This window comes from Anser anser (genome assembly GCF_964211835.1).
Source record: "Anser anser genome assembly, chromosome: 2".
Lineage (NCBI taxonomy): Eukaryota > Metazoa > Chordata > Aves > Anseriformes > Anatidae > Anser > Anser anser.
In genome coordinates, this window is record NC_139721.1 from 133,474,051 (window position 1) to 133,495,249 (window position 21,199).

Genomic DNA, 21,199 nt, shown 5'->3' on the forward strand with positions numbered 1-21,199 from the left:
ACCTACCTGGGAAAATAAACATTTTCCAAAGGAGAATATTTTCTGGATCCCACATGTTTTCTTAAAGCTCAAATGCATTGTTATACTTCAAGTAATGAACGACTAAAGTGGTTTCATACTACACAAGAATAACACACCTTAGAATTATGAATTTTGTTGCTGTGTCAGCTACTATGAATTAGCCAACTTTAATTGCCAAATTTAATTTAATTTAATTAATAATATACCAGCACTAAACCCTAGCATCACTAATAAGAGTCCCATCACAATATCTTTCAAAGAATACTCTCAGCATTTCTTCATTTTGAAGAGGCAGAAAATAAACCTTCATCACCCTTCTTAAAATGATCTTAATGCTTTTAAGATCACTGACATTAATTGGGGATCTGCAAATTGAGTTTAGTAGTTGCAAAAGCAAAGCAGTCTGAAGGAGACCAAAAGCATCCATAAATTTCAGTTTCTACATCACAGTCACCTGATTTATAAAACTCACTTCTTCCTTTCCTCTGAAATACTGAAAGTATGCTAATTCTCTAAAAAGCTGCTGAGATCTGCAAATGTGCTCGAGACAGCTTCTAAAATAATCACCTTTTGGAAGCAAACGTTGAAGATGAAATCTTGATGTTGCTCAAGAAGACTACAGTAAGGATCTATTTTAAATCAAAATTTGCTGCCGATTCCTGTTTCAAAAATCTGAGACATACTTCCTGGAAAAGGATTCTATTTCTCTGTTTTCTGATAAGCACTATGCATAGAAAGCTTGGAGGTGCCTCAACATTAAGAGCCATACTGTCAACGTAACATTTATTTCAAAGTTGATTTCTTAAATCTAGGTGACAAGGAAGGCTGTGGAGCAGTGGTTGGTTAGTTTTTGCCACTCATCAGGAACAAGTATTCTCTTGTATTTTCTTGTGTTTTCTTGTACAAGTGTTATGTATGCAGTACACATTTCATATCAACTCAAGTCTGAATAGCAAATCATGCTACTCCCTCAGCTCTAGACTCCAAGGTAAAATAAGTCCTGTGGGAATCAGTAGATTTTCTCAACATCTTGTTTTAAGGAGACTATTTTTCTAGAGAAGACAAGTCTTTGGGGACCCAAATGTGTTATCCTGGCAGGCCCTGCTCTCCTGATTGCTCTTCCAATTTGATTGTTCACTAGTAATGAGCAGATACCAGATAAAATAAAGTATGAAGGAAAATGCATAAATGATGTGAGACAGTGAAGCACACAGATTATTTACACATCCTTGCTACCATTAGGCACAGTTCTTAGAATAAATGAATGCTTTGACTATAAAAAACAAATGAACAAGCAAACAAACATAAAAAACATAATGAATCCAAGATTTATCATCCCCATAATTCTTCTTGTTGATAATACTGTATATATTTCACCCTCCAGAATTAAATAGAATTTTAACAGCTATAAAACACTCTTTAGTTTCTCCCTTAAATCAGTAGTTTAGGTACCTCTTTTCCCTGGGTATCCAGTTTATCTTGCTGGCAAAAATCCCATCCCACCATCCTGGTGAAATGCTCTGAAGTCTCTGGCACTTTCCTGTCCTGTGTTTCCAAACTCTGTTCCTGGGCTTTCTTGACTTGATCTGGCTAGAAATAAAATATAAATGTTATCTCTATCCCAACCTTGCTTTATATATGTGAATTCTGGGAGTACGCACATCAATTTTTTAGTTTCAAAAGTAAAATCCTGAATGCTACCACAAAAGACTGAGGGATGCCCACTCTTAGAGGACCTACCTTGTTATGAAACTGGTAGGAAAAACAAAAACAACCAACCAACCAACCAACCAAACCCAACCAAACCAAACCATACCAACCAACCAACCAACCAAACAAACAAAAAAAAAAAAGCCAGATCAATGCATTTGGTATATTCTGGCCTTTTTTTTTTTTTAAATGACACAGCAACACAGCATTATGTGTATGGACCATGTGCTCAGAAATTCCAGATCTGCAAGTCACTTAAGGCTTTCTCCAAATCTTGCTGGGTCTAAGACAAGTTTTCTTGCTCACTCAGTGGGAGGTAGCCAACATCATGTGGCTACACAGCTGTTGTACCCTTGGCCTCGTGTTTCCCGTAGGCCATACCAGCCAGCTTTTAGAGACATGATCAGAGAGTAGTGCACGTATTGATACGTTGTTTTAAAACACACCAGGACATTGTGTTCCCTTTCCTTTCATGCCTTTTCTACAAGGCCAGAACATTTCCTCTGTTGGTAAAACAAAAATCCCTTTGGTATTCTGTGGCTTTCTCTGTCCCTAGTTATTTTCACCAGTAACACTGTTCTTCACTTTCAAAGGTACATGACTATCAACAAGAATAATTATCTTCACAGGAAAACGTGCAGGAATGCATCTGGCTCTGTGCTTTGACTTTACACTGGCTGCCATGTGATTGCTATTCTCCCATCCACCTCTTGATATGAACATTCAAGGAATACCACCATTACTTACTTATCTTCCTCAACTCTATAGGAAGTAATTGAAAATAAACTGTAACTGTTTCTCTTTACAAAGTAAAAGATGATAGGTAAAAAGAGTCAGCTAAGGAGCATAGTACCGATAAGTTTAATTTTAGGACAACCTACATGACAGACATTTCCTGCCTTTATTTGTCCAACCAAGAAAAGACCTCTATGGAGGAAAAGTAGCACTTCAATGTTTATAAATCTTTGTGTTTTAAACAGCTAAAGAACAGACCTTGTGCATTTCATGCACTGCCTGTTGGCTTGTAACTTTAGGAAACTGCGTAGTACTAAAACTGGACTGGCTTGTTAAAAGAGCCATTCGCAGGCATCCTGCAGCGACAGCAGCCCTTCCGGCTCATGGCATCTCACAGCCTCTTCCAAGGCCCTCTTCCCGAGGATTTTGATCCCCCCCTTCTCTCCAGTCTCCACTGGAGTGCGTAGTGTGTGCAAAATCCATGCAGAACACTCCGAACGCTTCCTGAGCTGTTACAGTGATGGGTGGCAAAGTAAAAGAAGGGATTGGCCTCATGTCAATGAAAAATTCATCCCAGATTTTTCATTTAGGCCTCTTCCCTTTGGTTAGTATTGCATATATCTGCTGTGTGGTTTTTGATGCAGTGTTAGAGCCTTTTTAAAAAACTCATTTATTTAACGTGAATTAGTAATTTCCTTTCTTATATGAAATAGCCAGCACACTTCTGTATAGTGTTAGGCAACTGTAACTGTGTGACTAATGTAATAAAATCACCCCACTGCTATTACTGGAACATAATAAGGTATAACGCTCAAAGCAAAGTTTTACGGAACAGAGAATTATCTGGCAGAAAAACATTATTTACATTTTTTTCCAGTATGTTTATTTTAATTTTGTTCCATACAAGGGTTTTTTATTGAAAAAAAAATATCTTCAGTGTTTACCAGCTTTTGTAAATCAGTTCTCAGAAAGATCTTAATAAGTTAGTAATAATTCTTTAAACCTTAGATTGTTAGTCTATTGTTATCCAACCCTATTTTTTTCTTTCCCTTTATTTTTTTTTAATGTTGTTCCTCTGATAAGGCATAAAATTTGCCATTTCAAAGGCTTAGTATGACAAGGTTATTAGTACTTTCATCATGACCAGTATCATCCTAGGACCATTTACAGTACCTAAAATTCACTGACTGCCTGTGTACCCTGTGTATGTGTTTAAGGTTTCAAATGAATGGCTTTATGATGGAGGGAAGCTATAGGGAAGGGTCTTATAGTTGAACTTGGGCGTCAATTCATGGCAAAAAACATTTAAGCAAAGTTAAAAGGTGAAAGAGCTTAGCTTAGAATTAGAAGCCCTGTGTATAACTCAAACGTGGATTTTAATCTGCATGGTAATCATGCAGAGTAGGATCTCAGTTCCAGAAATCACAGTACACATGGTTAAATCTAGCCCAAAGTAGCATAACAGATTAACACTGAAATTAACACTGGGCAGTGTCCTGAAGAGAGACTTTGAAATCTTTCTGTCTATTTTATAATAAAGCTATGCAGGATATGTTGTATACATATGCAAAATATTAGTGTTAATAACTTACAGATCTACTGATCTGTCTTTCTAGAGTAAGTTTGCTTGGGTGGCAGATTTGAGCATACTTTTGTCTAACACTTGCTTCTTCAGGTCACTTATGAGATCATAGTGTTTACAATTTACTTGTAAGCCTGCTGCTTCCTTTTAGTCTTTCAGAACATATCCAGATTCACTCTCTGCATTTATGTAAGCTGTAGAGGTTTCTATAAAGTGATTCTAAAGAAACAATCCAATAATGCTGCCCAAGACAAAAACAACTCACCTCCACAAGCAAGTTCCAAAGTGCATCGATGTCAATGGAAAAATACTAATTGACAAGAATAGATTTTAGATCAGAGACCATTTTAGTAAATGGATACTGGTCCTTTCTCACATACTGGGCTAAGAGGTGTCCACGCTGCAGCTGACTGTGTGCCCAAATGACTGACAAAGCTGTCAGCGAGATTTACAGTGCATTTTCACCTCTGCAACGAGAATGAAAAAGTAAAAAGGATTATGAGATTTTGCTACAATCTCCAACTGCTGAGGCATGAGAACAACACTTTAGCCAGCCCTTGACAAAACAAAACAAAACACGTTCCCTTTTCTCTGAGCTTCAAGGGCTTTGTGAAGAATGCCAGAGGAGATGGAGATCAGCCTGAACAACAAACATCTCAGCCCCCCTTTTTGCTCTGAAAGGGTTCAGGTGTGCAACAGAGGAACAGGGAGATGCTGAGCAGAGGCCAGCAGGGAGAGCTGCCAGAGCAGCTCGGGTGAGCACTTCTTCCCCATGCTCCTACAAACCACTGCAGCGAGCAACGGCCTCCGGAGATGGAGCAAGAGACCAGCGATGCTGCACCCCTACTGGGCTCTGCTGGCTGCTGGAGTGCACCAAGCAGGCATAGCAACTAAGGCAGAACTGCGGCATCAGAGGATCCTCCAGCTCCTTCACCCCAAGCCACTGTACTGTGCTGTTAAGCCTGGCAGGGTAGCAGAGGCTGCTGGCTGCACAGCTGACTGGTGGCACTACTTCTGCCTTTCACAGAAGCTGCTGCTGGCTGTGGGAAGCTGAATATCTGTCCTATCCATAACAATAATGATCTTCAGGCTGCTTCCTAGCAAGGATGTGGTGTTGGAGAAAATGCTTTATACTTCCTCATAGTGTTCTTAACAGGAATGGTTGCTTTTTTCTTACGTATATTGTATACAGTAAACGTATATAGTACATGTAATAAAAGTACTTAAACAAACTGAGCCAGCATTTTCAAGGAACTCTTAGGTTCACAGCTCTCAGTTTTGCTTCTTAGGATATCTGTTATGGTGTATTTGGCAGTAAGCAGCATTAGCCAAGTATAGATTCATTGCAGGTACCTTGGTTTCCTTAATAGCCTTTGTACCTCAGACAGTCTGGCAACTTGCACTCTCCTCACTGCCGAGCAGCCCTGTGACTTTTTCCTGGCTCCTCTAATGAAAGACTGCAGTTGAACAAGCCAGGAAACGCCCATCTGTCTCACCCCCCACTGCAAGCAAGCGCGAGAGCTACCCCCGTTGAGTCAGAACAAAGATAGACCCCTGTCATCTATGTTGTGAAAGATGAGGTGTCGTGCATGGAGGTTAAGGGCAAGCTCAGCCTCTTTTTCCACAGGAGCACTGGAAATGTCTCTACGTCTGTTATAAGTGATTAAATTTACCTGTGAGAATTTGACTGAACCACACTCTTCCTGCTTGCTTTTGGGACAATTCATTGATCTGCTCTGTGCCTCCTTTCTCCCATCTGTAAAAAGATGATGTTTATATCATTCCTTTGAAGGAATGTTACATGTACCACTTCATTATGCTGTCTCCCCTGTTACTATGAGGCCCAGCTAATACCTGTCTCATTATCTATGATTAGCATTGATACAGTGCTATTATGTCTACAAACAAGAGATCTAAATCCTAACCTCTGAAATTCACTAGCCATTGAATTTATACTGTCTTTCATTTGCCATGTATGAGTGCACAAAGAAATCACCAGTCACCAGAATGGGTTTGCCTGGCATTCACAAAGTAGGGAACTTCCAGGCAGGGAAATTTCCCACAGATTTTATTCTTTCCAAACCTCGGTTTGGGGAACCCCATGTTTCAAACCAAACTACTGTCTGGAAATACAATACAATTCCTCCCTGACTGGTAGGAAGATGTGTTTAACAAAAAAAAAAAAAAAGTGTCTTTTTAAAAAATATTAATATTCTACCTAATTTTTCTCTTCACTAAGGATTGCATCTGGTAAATCCTGGAAAAATGCCAAACTTCACACCAGTACACACAGAGCTATGAGATCATTGCTTAAGGAATTGTCTCTAGTGTCCTGAGCTTTCCACAGTGGTGTATAAATCATTGTCTTTTGGAAAGGGCAAAACAGCCTGCTATGCAATTTTCTTATGCTAAATTGCTGTGTGGTAGTATACACTCTTCAGTTTACTTACAATATAAATCTGGAGATTTTAGTCCAAATCTAGCTCTGGACATGCCCCCAAAGCCCTCAGCAATGCAGACTATGACTTGAAAGTGCTACATTGAGCATCCTCACATGCTCTTTTTGAAAGGAATTGAAACTACCTGACCATGCTGAGCTTCAGCTCTCAAACCAGATGCAGACTCAAGAGCAAAGCAGATCTTCCTCTTGAAAGAAGAGGAAGCATGGTAGGGTTAGTTTTGGCACAGTCTACTGATCACCAGTTCTTAGGTAGAGAGAGCAGGGAGTTTCCAAAGTAAGCTCATGATGGCACACAGCTTCTCTTGTCCTCAAGAGAGTAAGTAATTTTTAGTACTGAAGATAGAATATAGATAAAGAAATGTTAAGTAGAAAGAGATAGTAATACTGCCCTCCATGTTATTTCAGAAATTAGGACCTAAGAGGAGGAGATAAAATACTCTCTATTAAAATCAAAGTGCATTCAGTGTGTTTCTGTTCAGTGCTGGTGGTATTTACTGGAATAAATAAATAAATAAATAAACATATTTGAACATCATTGATGAAGGGAGCTCTCTGTGTTAGGTTTTGTAGTGCTTGAAGTACCTAGGCCTGCTTTGTCACAGTGTGCCGGTGCTCTGAGAGAGCTCATACCTGTCCTAACAGGGTAATACAGACACAGCTCAGGACCGCAAGCATCCTCCATAGCATTTGCAGATGTACAGATTTCACAGAACCAGAGGGCTGTTACGTTAACATGGATAAGACTGTGGAGTCTCTACCACATTGTTTTCTCATCAGCACCCTGCTGTTTAGTCTGAGATTTCTGTGAAAGGAAAAACATTATCATTTAAATAGTCATCACCGTGTAAGTTCACATCAGGCTAGTATCAAATATCATGTAATAAAATGCAGTTTTACAGCAAACAGATTTCATTGGTGAAAATCTCCTCTGAGAAGTTTTTTCTAGAACAGGTGGAAGCAGAAAGTGGCTTATTTCCCAGACATTTTTCTGTTCTTCCCAGGACTCTGGCAGCCAGGCATCGGAGATGTGTTGGTGGGTGCTGTAAGCTGTCAGCAGCCTGGAAACATTGAAGAAGGGGTGCATCAGAAGCTAAAAACGTCACTTCCAAACACCCTGGATCTCAGACTAAGCAGTTATAATTTCTACCTGCCTTAGAAAGCCACCCATTATAGCTCTGCTTTGAGGGGAGGTTGCTCCACGCAACCACCTGCAGCCTCTTCCAAGGAGGGACGAGGCTCTACTGCTCACTCCAGCCTTAACAATCCCTCAGTGTCTTGGACAAGCTGAGAATTTAACTTCTTATCTCACACACCATTCACTTCTTGTGGCCTAGGCTGTAGAATGTTCGAAAAAAAAATGCTGATTGCCGCAAACTCTCCCTCACCGAAGAAAGAAAACCAACAAAAGAACAAACCTACATGGATGCTCCAGACATGAAAGAGAAATTTGTCTCTTCTCCTTAGAAGGGCATACAAGATCATGAAAAGCAGTGCCCTGATTTTGCAGTACCCCAGCATAGAAATATTTCAAGCAAAATGATCCAAAATTAATTCAGTGGAACATAAAACAGCCTAGAATAAATATATGCACTTTACTTAAAAAAAAAATATTGTTTTACGATATACAAACTACCCATCTTTCTCCATCTGATAGCACCTACCTGTATCAAAAGAAAGCCTGTAAGCAAAATGAATGGTGCCAGCTCTCAGTTAAGTATTTTGAATGAGAGCAAAAATCATGTTTGTCTTCTGGATAAGACTGGATGCAGTGTCCTTACTGTAGCAGAATGAGCACTCACATGCCTGCCTCTCCCTGGCACAACTTTTCCTCCACATGATCCAAAATCACAGTGTAAGCACCAAGTTGCTGTGTGTCTCTCAGAGCAGAGGAGCAAAGATACATTAAAGTTAACTCCATTGCAGTTAACAAGAGCTGGAAACAGAATAATATTACTGAAAAGTTGATGGAAATTGGTAATTGGTGGTCCATATCCCTAGTTCTCCAGTATGGTGCCACTTCCTTAGGACTTTTCAGTTGTCCCCTGAAGTTCAGCTATTATGTGATCCAAAACACCATGAAATCAATCTGATTCAGGAGTAAAAACATCAACGAAACAAAACAAAAAGCCTCTAACCATAAATGAAGCAGATTTAGGCAGGGAGGGATTCTTTGGTAGCAGCAACCTAGGAAGGATCCCATTCATGTTCACAAGGCTCTTTTGCTTTCATTTCAGCAATTCAAGTCCCAAATCTGAAAATATTAAGCAAATTATAAGATATAAGACAAAATTTATGGATTCTAGGATTTCAAAAACTATGGTTGTTAATCAGATAGGATTCCAGAAAAGGAGCACCCAGACATATATGGTAAAGATTATAAGGAAAAAAATATTCTGTCTACGGTCTTGCTGTGAAAGTACAATAGCAGTGTTTTATGCTACACTGTATGCATGTTTGTGTACTTTAATTACTGTGTAGTTAATTATTTGCAACTAAGACATCCTTATAAGAGGCAAAGCTATAGCAAATACTCTAAAGGGCAAACATCCCATTATGGACTACCAACCACAGCAGGATTGCAAATATGGACTATTTTATCTACAAGGAAGAGGCACACACTGGACTTGATTCGGTTGCCTGAGAGTAAACCACCATTACAAGGTGGCGATTGCCATCTTATCAGCATTGTACATTTGTACATCAGTAAGCAGATTTTTGAGCTAGTAATCATGCTTGTATCAGGTATCCCTAAAACTGAGTGTATTTGTATAAGTAAGTTCTGTGAAACAGTTCCAGTCTGTTATTTAGAGCTTGGAAGAGGACATTTTTCTGACATTGAGATTTAGGGAAAGTATTGATGTTAAATTGGTAACTTAACCCTGCTACATGGCAGTAGAGGGGTTCTGTGTTCATACTCCTTACTCCACAGTGTTCATGTACTGATTCCTAATTTACGAATGCACATGTCAGCAAGGACTTACCTATGTTGAAAAGATGTGATTTTAACTTCAGATTTAAAGGATCTCTGGAGTAACTTGACACAAGATGTGGTAAATCTGTTGCATACTGTAGTTGAAAAAGAAAATACAACGTAACATCAGATAAGCCATCATGCTGAGAAACAAGAACATTGACATTAACTGAAGAATAAACCTTATAGGTTGGATTTAGGTAAGGTAAAAATACACATGCTTAACTATTGTAGCATTTCTGTTCAAAAATGCAAGATTTCAGAGATTTAGTTAATTGTTCTATCCAAGTCAAGCTACTGAGCAGACAAGAGCCACTTTCCTCCATTACCCTAAACTTCTTCGTTTACACAACCCCTACCACCATGGCCCCAATCTCGAAGGAGTCCAGTGGCTGTTACAGTACAGATGAGAAGCAGTAACAGAAACGGAATGCTCTTCTAGATAAAGGAACTGTGATACAAAAAACATAGGGGATGCAGTTTCCTGAAATAAATATATTGGATTCTTTCTCTCATGGAGCTCAAACCTTTTTCAAACCTTTCCAGAGAACTTAATTAATCTTTAATATACCTGTCAGTCAAGTGCACTACAATGAGCTTAAGAGCTTTCTGTTGCTGGACAGCTTTTGAGAGGGTTGAAAGCAAGGCTGAAACATGGGGATTATTTAACATCAATAAGAAATTACTTTAAAAAAAACATGTTCATTGTTTGGTAGTCGAATTGGATAGGATTTTAAATAGCTGTTAACATTTTCTGCCAGTTGCAAGAGGAAACTGAGTTTGTCAGTGCTCTTTACCAAACCACGTTTTGCAAACTGAGCCAGATAAGCGTAGCACAAGATAAGACACCCGCACACTGGTCTTGAAATCCTTCAGAGACAAGACACCTTAGAAGGGAAAGTTTGCTCCATCAGCCCATTCTTGAAAAGCAGTTTGCTTCCTGGTATAAATCATTTATGTTGGACTGCAATGCCAGGCATACAGATCTGACTAATAATCTTCCCTGATCTTCACAGGTTGAGATGTGTATCACAAAGCAGTTGCTTCCTTGTGAGCTACCAGATAGAAAACTGATAACCATGATGTTCTAGAGGTATCAGTCTCATCTGCGTGACTAGGAAGATAAGTTTCTTGGGTAAAATTAACAAGATAAAATCAAAATCGTGGAGGCTAAGCAGCAATATGACTGTCCTGTCATACTGGGGAAATCAGGGAGGGAGCACAAATGGTGCATGAAGTTACATGCTGGAAACTTGATTCATGGTAGTGAATGTTTAACTGCACATACACCACTTTTCCTGGTTTTGTTTGTGTTTATTTGTTTTCTAATTGAGCTCTAATTTCCATTTAATGAAGCACTTCCCATTGGACTGAATAGTGAAAAAGAAACTTCCCAACAGAATGAACACAGAAACTGCTGCACAAAAGGCAAATCACACCAAAATAAAGCAATTACCATCTCCTCAGTTACTGAAGTGTGTGTGCGTGCATGTGTGTGTTTAAGATGAAGTCTGCACTTCAGAATTGTGGACCAAAGTAGCAAGTCTTTAGGTACATTTTTATTTAAACATCTTGCATTGAGTTTGCTCATTTCCTTTTAAACTCCTGATGATATAATATTAAGGGTTTCCCCAGGGAAAATGTTGGAGGGTGGGGAAGAAAGAGTAGAATTTCCTGTATAAGCAAGTCTTTATTTCTACCAAATTTATACCAAGTCACTGTACAGTTTACAGCCTGCTAGAGCTAAGCAGCCTGAAGTTTCAGTTGTCTGAAAAGTGAAAGAGGAGGTGTTGTTATCAGGAACTTAACCAGGAATTTATGGTTGCAACTTGCTTTTTTTTTTTTTTTTTTGCTTTTTCCTTATTTCTTTTCAGACATGCTGACTTATCACTACTGGTTTCACTCAGACGGAATTTCACCAAAGAAAAGCTTTGGCCAGAGATTAGAGCACTGACTGGTGACACTGAAATCCCCAAAGTGCGTGATTCATAAGGGGGATCTGAAACTGGATTTCACATTCACAGCTAGGTGCCCTTGGTCATGTAGTTATTGGGCTTTCTGGGATCAGCTTCTGGAGCTTATGAAAGCGTTAGTTTGCTCCTGATCAGAGAAATTAGAATTGGGAAAGTTCTGAAACTTTCCAAGCACTTCTAAGACACGGATGCTACACACTACCTTGCCAGACCTCCATAACTGCTGACCTTAGGAAGCACAGTATTATAGATGCAGGACAATCATGCTTCCCCACCCTCCCCTGTTTTTGTAAATTTGTGTTACAGGTCAAGACTTGAGAATAAACAACACAGATTTACTCAAAGAGAAAGGTTTGAGTTTTAAGTGAGTTTTAAGAAAAATTTGCATTTAATTACAGTTATGGAAACTTGACCATCCTGAAATTAAGCAGAATTTCCTTGAGACAAGGAAACATTATTATTGGACAGATTTCTTTTGGCAGTAATAGCTAACTAAAAGTTTGGTTTTAATTAGCTTAAGCAAACTCAAAAACAGGGAAGTTAAATTCTTATTAGAGCAGCTTGACAATAAATGAGCACATGATTTTTGCTCTCACAAGGAAAGCAGGAGGAAAAAATACTTATTATTTTCCATGGAAATGTGACATTGGCTATATGCCACTTAATGCGGTTTGTCAATAAACAACATGCTTAGGTAAAAATGTTTGCTTTGCAGAGCAGCAAGGTTTTTGTTTACTTTCTTGGTTTGGTTTCTTATTTTAGAAATAGTAAGTTTGCTGAATTGCTCTTTGAGGGAGATTCTCTAGAGGGCTCAGAAGAGAAGAAATAGGAAGTTTTGTAATTAAAAGTGATTTGAGTATGAATAAAATACTGAGTCTAAATAAAAGATTGATTTCTGTGCTTATATGGAATCAGATTTTAAAAGATATTGGTTGTTGGTGGTGGGGAAGTATCCATGAATGAAAGGGAAAAGAAATCTTTAAAAAATCTGAGCAAGGATCCTTTAGATTAGAAGTTTCTTTTCTTTAGCACTGCACTCTTTTTTTTTTTTTTTCTTTTGGATGCACTGATCCAAGTTGTCTCTTGGATTTTTGGATTTTTTCATTTTCTTCCTACGTTTTCTGTACATAATTTGATTTTCATCTCAAAAACTGGACATTTGTCTGCCATGTTTTACACAGACACTAACACAATAAGATGCTGGTCTCAGTTAGGGCTGCTAAGTGGAAAAAATACCATAAAATCCTTCCATCCAACATGTTAAGCAATTCAGCTGTTACCTATTAATCTAGAAAAAGTGGAAAGTATAGCAAAACATGGCACAGATAACAAGGTAAAGATGAACTGATTAGCCCTGATGTCTGTATTTCAAATTGCTCTGCCAAAATGAAAGCCATTAGCTACAGAGCACATTAAAAGCTAGAGCTCCAAACCTGAATTCATCAGCTGTCCCTACGGAAGTCTTTTTCGTGACTACCTCAGAGTTATGTAACAAAGTTAGGGCCTAGCTGCTGGGTTTTCTGGTTAGGAACTTTTTTTTTTTTTTTTTTTCCTGCTAGCAAGACTGACATCTAGTGGCTTCATCAACTTATCCCCAAGTATTTAAATACTCGGTATTTCAAGCAGTTTGCTTTATAAAAGCATGCAAGCCAAACACTTGTCATGTGGTTTGGGGGCTTCATACACACCGGTCTTACATTTGCCATTCTTCACAAACAGTATTTTGGCCTTGTAATGCCTGATCTGTGAAGCACGAGTGACAAACAGGCATGTTCCCCTTCTGGGAGAGGAAGGAGCAGCCTGGAACTAAGCCTGGAAAGCTGTTGCATGACTATGGACTCAGAGGTCACTTCTTGCTTCAGTTTCCCCTTTTCTTTTCCCTGTGGCTTCTGAGAAGGGTTGGATGATCTATAGAGCCAACAGCTAAAATCAAGAGGCTGCTTTAGCCATATCGGCTTTGGGTTGCTTCATTACAGTTTGTTGTTGTGAGGAAGCCCAATCATGGTTTGTAGAAAGTTCAATTAGACTTGCAAATAAAAATTGTTGATCAGTTCGGTGGAATATGAACATAGTGGCCTTTCTGTGGATTTTGTTTTTCTCAGGTATTGTAGTCCCTGGCAAAAAGAAAACCAGAACATATACACATATACACTATAGAACTTGTACTTGCAGTCTGGCTAGCCCCTCGTGCATTCATTGAAGATAAATGTGTACTCATACTTCAATATCATTTAGTACCTGTGATTAGATGAAGAACTGTTGCTTCTTGATTCCCTCTTTGTCTCAGTTCTGCAAAGTAACCTGAAAAAGCTAACTTTGAGCCCTAGAGAAAGCCCATCTAAAACCAACAGTACAGATGTTCAGGAGTCTACACATTCACACCAGACTATAGGAGCATGACCTCTAAATATTTTTTTCCTGAAACACCCGTCACAAAGTAGGAACACAAATACATCCTCTCCTTCACATTTTTATTCTTGTCCCATTGAACAGTACATTCTTAAGGCAAGACTAAACCTGTGCTATTGCTTGAGCATACACACTGCAGCACAGCAGGGATTTGGTGCTAGCTGGGCACACACTAGCCTCACTTTGAACAAGCAGGAGTGACAAAGCAAACCTCAAATCAGAAAACATTGAAACTCCAGTTTCTTCCTCTCCTGATGCATTTTAAATTTCTCTGCATTCCTGGGCCCACCCAGGCCACAAAATTAATTAGAATTGCCCCATTGCTATGCCAGTATGTGCCCAGCTGTTATGTACTGCTCTGGGCTATCTCATCAGTCACTGCCACCAGAGCTTCACCTCCTCCCCAGAGGGTGAGAGGGATGCCCTTCTGTCATACCACAGATGCCTCTGGCAGGGTGAGTACCTTCATCCTGCAAGAGGCCACTGGAGCAGCTTTCACACCTTAACAGGCAGTGAAGTGTTTAATTCTGTGTACAAGCTAAATAACTACCTTTTATCAGTTCTGTCTCTCTGCCAGACATTTCTTCTTGCACTGTATCTGTAATCTTAGGCTGAAAGAGTATGCCCTGCAAAATCTGGAAGAAACACAAATCATAATGGTATTACAACTGGTCCCAACACAATACATTTTCCTACTTCCCTTAACGTTCAATGTTCAGAAAACCTGAAGGAAAGATATAACCTTACTACTTTCTCTTCTTTGTGCTTATTCAACCTGAGGACAGGATTTTATTTTATTTTTTCCCTAAAAGAAAATCTTGTACTGAAGGATAAGGGCAAATGGAAATGTGTTTTTACACAAGAAATTGTGTTTCTGAATGAGTCTTTGGGTAGGTAGCTTGCTGGAGATATAGTAAGTTCCCCTGGACTGTTTTTGAAAGGTCCCATTTCTCTGCTTTCTTTTTCAGATGACTTTTGCTCCCAAGTCATGCTCAGCTGAGATGCTAGCAGATTCACCAGGCCAGCTTTAGGTACAGGTCAAATAGGGACCTGCCACGGTCAGCAACAAGCTGCGTGAAAGAACAGCCAAGGCTCTTCTGCTTTTCTACTCTGTGTCAAAACTGTAATAACCTAGACTTTGCATTGTTACTGCTATTGCCACCACCTAAAGGCTATGTATGCACTTGCTCCTATGCGGGTGTTCAGAGCTGCCCTTTCCCCTCTCCCCAGCACTCCTCTCTCCCCATGACAAAGTCAGACACACAGTCTGGAGGCAGCAAAATTCAAATTTCGCCTACACTGTCAAAAATTTCAAAGCCATGCAACACTTTCCAGAGACTGTGTCATAAATGTTAACTCTTCTCCTTTTCATACATCAGTATGTGTACATCGCTAACTTATCAGTCACATGAATCCGGTTTCCTCCTTCTCTCTCAATTCCTCTGTCTGTTTTCTGCAACCTGTTTTCTCCTAAAAGCAAGGTTTTGCAGCCAGTAGAAATGTTTAAAATATGTATACACATATATACTGGTCTTAACTGTTCCTCCCCAAAGCAATACAATTCTGTGATTTTCCATTAATTTCACCAAAGCAAAAGGGCTGTGTATTTTCATAAACCCTGCCTCTACCAGCTTTGTTACCGTTGATTTTCCATGCATATTTTTGTATCTTAGAAACTGAGACTCCCTGATCTGAACTACATACAGATCCATGTGCACAGTAATGAATAAGGACCCAAAGAGATGCGTTGCACAGGAAAGAGAGATACCACTCACCGACTTGCAAAAACAGGGACTTCCTGACAAACTTCATGTGATGTATCACAGAATTCCTCTCCTTCCTCTATTCTAGGGGAAGGTAAGCAAAGAGATCAACGTGCAGCACCCCCTTATTCAGGGAGATGTTTATTCTTCCATTGCACAAAAGCGCTGGAATATATGGTCTGCCCATCTGTGTTGCTAAGAAACAGCGCTCTGTTGCCTTGGGACTTGATTCAGAATTCAAAAACGAAAATAGTGTCTCAGTAGACTGCATAAAATCAGCTTGAAACCTAGCAACAAGGCCGCAAGTTCAATGTGATTCTCTTACGTGTTAGAAAACAAGGATATTAGAAAGAAAATATGACTGAGGAAAAGAAAACAGTAATTTGAAAATAAAACAGAGCTGTTGTATCACCAATTATCCTAAGGGACGAAGCCATCTTTTTGCTAAACACACTTCTATGACCTATAAGATCTGATGTTTTTCTACCCTGTGCTCTGAGTAGGTTCATATTGATTATAACAAGTGAACACAAAGCAGCACCAGTATTTACACTGCTATTTCCTGAATATTCACCTTGTGCAGTATGACAACACAAGAGTCAGGACAGCAGAATTCATTTCCAGTCTCTAGTTCAGTTTTCAAGCACTCTGCCAACAGAATAATTTAATAATTTCTACACAGGCCTTGAAACGATCGCCATTAAAATGGCATGGATTGTAACTGGGGGCGATTACTTAACCATATATACTTAACATCACCCGGTCGTTTGTGTATTTGCTTATGTGCAAATGCCATATGAATGAGAACACAACTCCAGTATAAAATTCTAAATACATCGGAGTATCATTTCACCTTAACATATGGTAATTACATGCTGTTGGAACATGCATTTGTTCAATCAGCTATTACATTATAAAATCTGTTCCCTCTGGTTGCAGAACTTCATTACACAGCTGAAACTTTGGCCAGGACTCCAGTAAAGTAGGCCAGGTCTGAAATGAGTTATAGTTCTCAGCTGAGTAAACATGGTTCAGTTGTTTGTTTTTCTTTTTTAATGTTTCATCATGAAATCACAAGGAACTATTCCTCAGCTATGAGATATGACTGTGTACATAGTGGTACAAACTGGAGACAAAGGAGGAAGCAAAATTTGTTGTTGACAAATCACCTGGGGACACCTGAAAAGTTTTCACATTTGTTTTTCCTTGTTTTTCTTCTTATAAGTATACTATTTTCAACAGAAAAGAAAATTAAAAATAAAAACAAGGATTCTTCCTTAAACATTCGTAAGCTTACAGCACTTGCATGCAGTTTCTTCAGCATTTGTAACTCTTGCAATTGATCAACTGTTTTGGGCCCAAAGAGTATCTGGGGAAATACCTTTGCCTCTCTCTCTCTCTCTCTCTTTTTTTTTTTTTTTAATTTAGTTTGGAAAGGCATTCAGGTATTATTGAGAGTTTACACTGAGAGAATGCATTTTTCTGCATTATTCAGAAAATGAACCTTTCTTTGGGTTTTCAGCTGAAAAGAAAGTTGGAGGTTGTAGCTGAGATTTGTGGTAGGATTTTGTATTAGTTCAAACACAGAAAGCTCTCACAGCAGCCTTAAGGTAAACGATAAGATGTATTTGCATGATCCTTTGCAAGCTTATGCTACTGAGGAACCTACAGTTTTACTGAACAGAAAACGCCATCAAACAGTTCCTTAAATAACTTGAGGAAATAAAATCATGCTGCACTGCCAGAAGATGGCAGCATGCTACCTGTTTTACAGAGCAAAGGATTTTTTTTATTTTTTTTTTTTTAAGCCCAAGAAAGCTGAAGAGTAAATCTTTTTGCTCTACTGCTGCGTAGCAAGAGGGCTTGAAATTTTCCTACACAAAATCACCTCATATTTTCAGCTAAATATAAGCTCTTTGTAGACTTAAATAAGATTAAGGAGACCTTAAGAGTACAAGCTAGGAAAAGCAGTAAAGCTAGCCAGGATCTAGTCTGAGCTGCAAAATCTTCTTAGGGACAAGCAAGCACAGATGGAATATCACACCCAGATTTACCCTTGAAAACTGTGACCAACAATATCTATACTTTCTACCTTGAAAGAAGGAATTAAAAAAAAAAAAAGGAAGGAAAGAAGGAAGGAAGAAAGGAAGAGAGAGAGAGAAGAAAATATGCCCATTGACTATTTATTTTTCACCCTATTCTCTTTTATGATTTATATTTTATCACATGACCTTTTGAGCTTGCTCTGTTCTTCAATATTTTTTAGGATTTTTTTAAACATGAATTGCTTAAAAGTGCCAAGAGTGAAAGAAACAAAAAGATGTACTTCTGATTTTGAAAACAGACAATGAATGAACCAGTCTCTAGCCTATGTTGGAAATAGAATATTTCCTTTGTTGTTTAAGGGCAAATGGTGGCTTAGTGTTCTTTTGCTATAACTTCTATAAGGAACAACTCCACAGATTTCATAAATACATTTCTTAATCCTGAAACCTTTTTAGTGACTCAGTAGAATAAATCCTGATTTACACTAAAATAACTGTTTAATTTTGCTTATTCTGTTCATCGAGTTCATCGAGCCCAGGAATTAGTGGAGTGTCTACCCACTGCAATGCAACTCTTAAATATCCCAGCTAACTTCAGGATCAATGCCTACAGGTTCAGGTCAAGGTAACATATCCATCTCAGCTAATTAGCCTTCATATTCAAAGTCATAAAAATATAATTCTATTGCATTCAAGTGCTGAAGTAAATAAATGCACCAGCTCAGAGCTATTTTAGGCTTCTCTGCACTTCACAAGGAGTTGTGAGGATAAATCCTTATCACCATTCCTTCCATAGAGATGAAAGAAAAGAACAGTCTCAAAGATGAGGCAGGGACAACTTCTATTTCTTAAAAATACAATAGGCAGGAAAAATAACTGGGTTACCTGGAATAGCAGAACTAGAAAAACAAACAAACAAAACAAAACCAAAAAGAACCAAAACAAACAAAACCCCGCAAATATCAGAATCCCCAAGTTGGCTCCCACACTTGTCAAACTTGAGACCTTATAAATTTATTCTTTTTTTCTGGTTATGCTTTCAAACATCTCCATTATAGTTTACTTTAAAATAGTCTAGGACACATAACTAAAAAAACTCACCTGTCTGTGCTGTGAGAATTACCACAAAGTTAATTTGGATGGAAAACTTAGAAAGTGATTGATCAAAAAAAAAAATCATAAAGCCTATTTTGTCTTTTCTAATCCATTCTGATAGAAGTCTTTCATTCTGTTGTTTCCAAACCACACAGAACTGAAGAGAAAATAAACACACGATAGACAGGAATAGAAATGATAGCATAAAGCTCACTCCTATGATTTGCAGCGTCCATCCAAATCAAATTTAAGTCAGACAGCAATTTCCTCCCTCCTTCCAAACACCTTTTTTTCATTAAGAATCACAAATGTAAGTGTGTGTATATATATGAAATCAGCTTATACTTATTTGGCATTTCCACGCTTTAAAACAATTATCACCACATAGTCTCAGTCTAATAAGTCAAGTTACAGCCTTAGCCTTTATCACCAAATTCTTAATCCCTCACTAACAGGATTTAAGTTACCCAAATTGCTGACAAAACTGAAACAGGGATTCTACATCACTGTGGATTTAATGTCATTACATTAGTTTTTGCTGAAGTCATGATGTTCCTTTTTCTGAGACTGATTCCAGTGGGATTGGATTCCCTGAATTTTGAATTAACCAAGTACCTGAAACTGTGATAGATAAGACAACAGTGGCTTGATGTATATTGCTTACTTGTATTTGTTCAAATAATTCAACCTATTTCTTATGAGCTAACTAACTTTATCATCACACTTTTGTATTTTTTTTCCTCATCCTACTCTTCAAAATGTTTAGTTTTAGTCCTACCTTTTCTGAAACCAGTTAGCCTTTTTCAGACATTTCCACATCCTTTGCAAGGCTAGGAAACCATCCACCTAAAAAGCTGAAAAATAACCACCAAAACTAGGGTCTGTACATCCATGTAGATGATGTGTGAAGAACAAAGCCTCTCACTTAAATGTATTGACACAGACAGTATCTGCTGAAAATAGCAGTAGGGCCGCTGTGGAGGTGACTAGAACTGGCTGGAACCTGCTAGGACCAGCTGGATCCAGCTAGAACTGACTGGATCTGGCTGGAACCTGCTAGAACTGACTGGATCTGACTAGAACCAGCTGGAACCGGCTGGATCTGATTGGAACCAGCTGGATCTGGTTGTGTCCAGCATGGGGCAGCCTCCGGCCTTCTCTCACAAAGGCCACCCTGCAGCCCGCCCTGCTACTGAAACCCTGACAAACACCCCTAATGCAGCTTTGTATATAAAAAGCCACATATTCTAATGATCTTTGGCCTAATGGTAAAATTCACCATGTAACCTAATACACTAAAGTGCACAAAAAGATTTCCCTACAGTCCGATGCTAGTAAACCATTGAAGTGAAATCAAGCAGACCATTTTTTCATTAAGATAGCAGTGGAAAGTATATGCTCTGATTTAATCAATCACACACTGGAAGATATCTGCCATACATTAATCAATACCGTAAATTTGGGGTCCTGCAGTTTCTACATTTCTGTTCAGAGAAAACCACGTAATGGATGGGACAGGAGGATTCAGGCCTCACTGCATCATTCATACACAACAAAATAACATAATGGGCTGAAATACAACACCTGGAGTTGGACTCGATTGATCCCTGTGGGTCCCTTCCAACTTGGGATATCCTATGACACGAACCTTGTGTAAAACATAATAAATGTTCTGAAAAACTTGTTTTGTATGAGGTTTGCATATCTGCGAAAACTATCAAGTCACTTCATTGACAGTACATTCCCTGAGCTAGCTGGAGAAGTGTATATCTTTATATTTTTATAATATCTTTAAATATATATGTACAAGGAATACAAGGCTCTAACCTCTCCTTAAGGAAACTGCAATAAGCCCAGATTGACCTACAGACCTCAGTTTCTTTAAACTTTACAGAAATGTGTATCTCTATCAGAGCTTTATGATTTAGGCCTATGTCTACAAATGAAGATCAATGCAGAACAATTTATAATCTAAGGGAAATGTATCCAAGAATAGTATTTCCCTTAAAAAGAAAAAACGGCGCACCTGAAGAAAGGGGCATGTTTTCAAAGTATGTATCATGAGAGAAAGCTCAGGGGAGTCTAGGACTGAGAAAAGCATATTGTCATCTGGGGTTAAAAGGACCTCTTTCCTCCTTAAAAGAAGGAAAATTGGAGAACCTTAAATGCAGCACACCAGGCTCCTACAGCTTAGAGTTTGAAAAGTTTAGGTGATTTAAAAGAATTCCACTGACAACTAGGACATTCATTGCTCAGACTTTTTAAGTCACTATAATTTAAATTTTACCTTGGTTATATTAATTTCTTCACCATTTATGTATATATTTGGGTTGAACGGTCTACACCTGGAAATAATTTAGTAACTATGGAATACCCCTAAGCAACTATGGAATACCCCTAAGGCTGCTTCAGGCTTGGCTACAGGATCATAGAA

General features: G+C 38.6%; 1 long non-coding RNA gene across 1 annotated transcript; it reads right to left on the reverse strand.

Moving 5' to 3' along the window:
• Positions 1-747: 747 nt before the first annotated feature.
• Positions 748-20,273, reverse strand: LOC310894341. The gene is made up of 7 exons (XR_014579823.1): positions 19,544-20,273; positions 9,491-9,575; positions 8,645-8,760; positions 7,140-7,567; positions 5,722-5,804; positions 4,314-4,515; positions 748-1,611 (listed from the first exon to the last, which is right to left on the reverse strand). It is a non-coding gene; the product is annotated as an uncharacterized lncRNA (long non-coding RNA).
• Positions 20,274-21,199: the final 926 nt, after the last annotated feature.